Genomic DNA, 6328 nt, shown 5'->3' with positions numbered 1-6328 from the left:
AATATCAAAATCAAAAGGCTTCGACCATTTTCAATTTATTTCATAATATTCCAATGGGAGATTTTATAGGGCCCGCTCATTTTTGTTAAAAGGCCTCCCCTCAGTGATAATTTAGCAAGTAAAATAGTTCATGGGGAAGCCTTTTAACAAAATTAGGGAGGCCTTATAAAACTTCTCTATTCCAATACCGTACCAGATTTCCCAGTCCAATGTAATTCTGATTAGTTGCAAAAATGGAACATAAATGAAAATAAATGGGAATCTTGATTCACTTAAAATTTAAAATCATTCCAAAAAAGAGACAGCTAAATCTAATATTTTTTTCTTAATCAGATTGTTGGGTTAAGTCTGTTTTAGCCCTCTATTATACTAACTTGCCGATTTGACCCCCTAAGATGTCTTACCAATTTGACCTCCAAAGCTTAAGAAATTTCAACTTTCTCTTGGAATCATTAATTGACAAAATCAATTTCTAACGATAATACTCTGACTACAACACACAATATAGGAAGGTATTGGTACCATGAATCACATTATGAAATTGGTATTGCTTGCAATCTCATTTATTTCCTAATTTCCGGCAGCAAAACATGACATACTGGTTTGTTCTCACGACCATTTAAGGTTTTTCTAAATTTCTATGATTTTCATGGCGGTCTGTATGTTAATTCGACACCAGTGGTGTAAAATATTCTCATGCAAAATGAGGTAATGACCTTTAGCAAATATAACAGTACAAGGACTCTTATGGAGTTGTTTTTTGGTATAGGTCAGCCATGAAGCTATGTGTGCGCTTGGTTATTTATCGGTCTTCGTTCATTTCAAACTTATTTTTGGAAATAATAAAATTTGTCTTTCGGTCAATCACATGGATAAACGTTTACATTACCACATATAACTAAAGAGAGTGTCACATTCAATTTTCAACTTAACGACCTTCGAACCATCTTCATTTTGTTCAGTCTTATGCTTTATCCTAGTTAACAACTGTAGAAGCACTAAGATAATTTAGATATGTAAGAGTAACCGGGCAATGAGGAAGAAACACACTAACATTTCATTTCTATGCAACATAGTTTCGTTCTGATATTGTACACCACTCTTACTTGCACAAGGTGTTCCCTAATATTTACGCAAAAACCTAGAAACCTTATAGAAATATACCACTTTTTTCTATGATGCCTTAACCACATATCGCTATATGTGGCTTAATGTTTGAATAAAATATTCTACATTTATAATGTATGATACCCAAAGTTCTTTTAGGGAGTTGACAGAGAACTTTTTGGCCCTCAAATCTAAATGACTGCGGCAATTATAACGTTGTTCCAATTTATTATTCACAAGGTGATTATGATCTGCAATTGTCTATCCAGCTAAAGAGTGTTCTCTTTTAACTCTACATACACTTCAGCTATTACGGAAAAAAAAACCTAAATTATTTTTATATGAGCATCTAACTCAACTCAAATTAGAGATTAATTAATTTGAATTTATTTCTAATCTCAATACAATTTCTTCTCAATTTGACCCAATTCTATTGCATCCCAGATCATTCAATTTATTTTCATAATCATAACCAGTTGAAAAGGCATTAACCAATATCAATCGATTTCCTATGCCAAAACAAATTGTTTAATATCCCTAAATCAGGTTAATGTTTGTTCAATATTAAAATGGGCGTCAATCGCTTCAGTCCATTGAAGTTCAAGTCCAAATTAGTTCCCATTCACTGCCAATAATCATATGGAACACAAATCAAACTAAAGCGGAATCTTGATTCAATTAAAATCATTGAAAAGAAAAAAAGGAAGCAGAATCTTAAATTCGATGACTAATTATATCCAGAGTAACTAAGAGACGCAGAGTTAGGTAGGTAGATAATCTGACTTTAATATGTTGTCCCTTCGAAAATCACGATTTTACACGATTATTACTTGTTGACATATTTTTTTTATTGAAGTGTTAGGCGACATATTTGGAAACAACCAAACTTTTCCTTTGTGGGACCCACATCATTATCGAGGGAGCTTCTAGATGCATGTTAGGTAGGAGCTTCTAGATGAATGTTAAGTAAAAGCGCTAAATTAGCTTTCTCTATATAAACCTAGTCATGTATTTTTATTTTCATAAGTTTCATTGATTAGATCTTCATTCTCCTCCTCTACCTTCTCAATTCTCCATTGGACGATTGATACAAACATTAGAACCAAAAAGGACACCATCTAAAATATAAGGTTTGTGTTTTCTTTTTATTCTTTTCATTTTAAGATTTTTTTTCTACAATTATTTCTCTGATCATATTTTCTCACAACTTAAAATTTTCTTTTAGATGAGATATGTTTTTGGAGTTCACTAATCCTTATATTTTAGTTTGTTACTTTTGTTGTTCTCTTAACCATTTATTCATTTCTTTGTTTTCTTTTCATATCCGCTCTTAAATTGCCTTTCAAGTTTTTTCAAATCATAATCCCAATTTGAAACTAAAGAAATCTAATCTTAATTCACTTCTTTACTCACCGTGATTCAATGTTGAGTCATATCGATTTTTATATTTTTCTTAGATCTAACCAAAATCAATTTCATGTCTGAAATCATATCAACTTATTTCCAAAATCAAATCTTCATTGAACATCAATTGATAAAATGTTGTCCGCCAAACCTGTCCACGCCAAATTTATTTTCTCAAAGAGGATCGATCTTCTTTTTAGACTTTAGCCCTCTATTCTATCATGCCAAATGTTTCTTGTGTTCACAAACTACAATAATTTTCATTGCTCTAGCGCTTTCTAGCTCTGCTCTTTCTGTTCTATCTAGATTATCCCCTCAAGAATATATCGAGTTTAATGGAACAATAAAGGAAGTGATTTAAAACCAAGGTATGCTATATTTTATATTTTTTAGATTCTTTTTGCAATATATCTATGACTATATTTCCTTTCTTTACAATCTTTACCAATCAGATCTGATACACTTATTTTCATTTATTAGATTTCAATATTCTTTACTATCATAATTCATTAAGCTTGATCTGTAATAGTGTTTGTACGACGAGTTATACTTTAGTAAATATAGTATAGCCGGAAATCTTTTCAGATTCCAAAAAAATTCAACTCAAAATCATTATGTTGTAACCTTATAAGGTAAATTTATAACTTTCTCAAATTTCCTTAGTACATGCAAATCTAAATTTGCATCATCCTTGAACTCCAAAATTGCAAAAGGAAGCTACAATCTAAAATTTTATCATTTTGAAAATATATGGAAGTTTAAATTGAGTAGTGATTCAATGAGCTCAACCTCATATTGTGAAGTATGAGCTTGAGCTCAGCACTATTAATTATATAAGATCAGTCCATGTCAGGAACTTAAATATAATTGTTCAAGTGGACGTGATAAAATCCATGTTAGGAACTTTTATTTAGGAAAACCGGATACTTGGTAGAATCTTCTAAATATATACTCTCGTAAAAGGAAGTACAAAGTTGGCAATGAAAATCCCAACACTAATTAATGGAGGGTAAGGAGTAACATTTTTAATGTGGTCCAGCATTTGTGACAAGCGTGTTGAAACTACAAGAAGTTTTTTTTGAATCGTTCAGCTTGTGCCTCGAACCCTTGACCTCTAAGGTGGAAGATTATACCTCCTACCACTCCGACCAAGGGTTGTTGGCAAAAAAAAAGGTACAATTGAGAGAACTGACATGCTGTCTTCTAAACCTATTTTCTTTTACCAATTTTAGAAACTACAAGAAGTTACAATTGGGTCTTTGGTCATGAACTTTTATATCAAGTCTTAACATCATTTGTAAGTGGGATGAAATTGGAGAATTGTATTTGTAAATGGGACAAAAGTTTTACAGTTCATTGTTTCTAAGTGAAAAGTATATAAACTATACTTAAAGCAGAGAACGGTTACAATTGACTGATTGCGATATGTATCATGTATAACGCTAGTTTTCAAGATATTCCTTTCGTTATTAGACTGTAACGGTTATATTTTATATGTTGGATGAGATTAACTTATAAAATTGACTCCAACTTTAATACTATGTTATTTCCGTGTTAGTTAAAGCATTATTTGGAGTTTCCTTCCCTACTGACACTAATACAACCTTTGATCATCAAATTAATGTCATATTGAAATCATATGTTCTCGTTTTCTTTATGCTCTTTTTTTTTATGTTTTTATTTTTTCTTAATATTGTTAATCGTTGTAACAGTTTATTAACCTTGACTTTGCAGGGCTTTTAGTTGCTCATATAAATCTAATTTCCTATACGGAGAAAATGCTCCTCGTTAGAGTTCAACTCATGAATGCTCAACCAAATGAAGCTATCCTAAATATGAGGTCAAAGATCGGATTCCAATCAAAGACCAATTCTCCAGGTAAAATAGTACTTTAATATTTTAACTCTAATTTTTTTTGTTGGATTTATTTGTTCTGAAGTTTTTATATTTTTGTTGGTGATCCCGACTTCTGGCGTCTTCACTTACTTATATTACTTTATCTTTGTTCCTTTGATGGATTTGTACCCGTAGTCAAGGCTTTTAGAGCACCAACAGTCAGTCAAGCACTTTCTGTGAAATCGATAAGAAATCAATAGAAAAACATGTTACTTTGCGGTTTTTATTGTAATAGTATTATTATATACATCAATTTCCACCAATAATATGATCATATTATTATAATAAGTCAATAGTAATAGCTTTTTATCAATTGTCTAACAATGTTCACGAAAGTCCAAAAATGTTCACGAAAGTCCAAAAATGTCCACAGAAATCCAAGTGTCTACAGAAGTTAAATACCAGATAATAATAATAATAATAACAACAACAATAAGACATTTTGTCTATAAACCAAATGTCATGAAATATCTACACGATGTTTTGTCTATGAACTCAACATGTTGAAATGTCAAAGAGACATTTTGTCTATAAACTAAATGTCTTGAAATGTCTACACGACATTTTTTTATAAATACCCACAAATGTTTCTATCCACTACCCAAAGAGAGATTTTACGTTTTAAGAGAAGAAATACGCACAAATAGAAAAATATACTTTTGACGGGACAGTTACTTGAACTTGGGGAATACGAGAGTGAAGAAGGTATTCTGCTGAAGTAGGTATCGGGTTCGTGACATACTAAACAATTATATCTTTCTAAAAGAAGAGTTTATCGGGCCACACTTATAATTTTTTTAATTCTTGATCGCATTTATCATTTGTACTTGAAAATACCAAACAATTGAAGATTTACTCATTTTAATAACTTTAAAAAAGATGTCTAGTGTGTTTTTCTGATGGTAAGATTGTGTTTTTATGTGGTGTTGGTGCAGTGATGGCACTGGTGCGGAGAAGGTGTTGGAGGTCATAATGATCTTGTAGTAGTAGCTCAAAGTAGAGGCTAATTATCATTATCAACGTTAGACACCACCCGAGACCTTCTCTTAGAGACCAAAATTTCTTCAGTAAAATTTGAAGAAATTTTAGCTCACTCGGATGCCCTTCGAAACTTTGGATCTCAGAGCAACTAAGAAGTGATTGGACTGAAAGGTTTAGACTAGACAAGATTTTTCTTAAGCACAAAAATCCACAAAGAGATGGGAATTTTGTTTCATATTTTTCATGACCACGAAGTTCAGTTGGCCAAGATCCAAAAGAAAATACCCGAAGTTGGTAAAAGTTCCCCAGAAGCAGATAACGATACAAGAAAGGTCCCAAAATCGTGCAAAAATTGTTGAAGATGATCGTTTGTTATACTTATGAGTTTAAGCAAGAAGATAAGAATCTTATTTGAGGTAGAGTTGTTTTCATTTGTATGGTCTAATTTGAGACTTATATCAATTTGAGAGAGATTTATGTACAGTATGTGAGCATTAGGTTTGTAATATATAATCATTTATGTTTTTCGATTTTACCTTTTTCCACGGTTAACTTTTTTAATTCGAATACAGTTATATCTATTAGTTTTCATGTAAACTATATCGACTTTATTAAGACTAGCATATGGCTTAAGCATCTAGCATGTGGATTAAGCATCTGATCCAAATGCAACCGTGAAAATTTCCCTATCTCTCCGCCATGAAGATACAAAAAATTCATTGAGCACTTACTCGTTCTTATCTTGTTTTATTCGATCACCTGTGAATAGATTTATCCTGTACTACCTTTTGAATAAACTACTAAAAGTAGATTGGTTTGTACTCTTGTTTCTCTTGGAATCATTAATCAAATAATTTACTGACAACAACAATCTCTAACAATCATACTTTTGACCTAATCAATCAATTAATATAGCAAGTTATTGCTTATAATGGAGATT

The 6328-nt window shown here is 31.4% G+C and overlaps 1 long non-coding RNA gene across 1 annotated transcript; it reads left to right on the top strand.

Annotated features, from left to right (window-relative positions):
• Positions 1–2131: 2131 nt before the first annotated feature.
• Positions 2132–5923, top strand: LOC147564239 (uncharacterized). The gene is made up of 4 exons (XR_015236803.1): positions 2132–2237; positions 2818–2879; positions 4246–4389; positions 5343–5923. It is a non-coding gene; the product is annotated as an uncharacterized LOC147564239 (long non-coding RNA).
• The last annotated feature ends 405 nt before the right edge of the window (positions 5924–6328 follow it).

The sequence above is a fragment of the Eschscholzia californica genome, unplaced genomic scaffold, assembly GCF_041429995.1.
Source record: "Eschscholzia californica isolate CP2 unplaced genomic scaffold, dmEscCali1.0.p SCAF_1, whole genome shotgun sequence".
NCBI classification, from domain to species: domain Eukaryota; kingdom Viridiplantae; phylum Streptophyta; class Magnoliopsida; order Ranunculales; family Papaveraceae; genus Eschscholzia; species Eschscholzia californica.
Note: the sequence above shows the minus strand (reverse complement) of the source record. Positions and strands in the feature narration are given on the sequence as shown.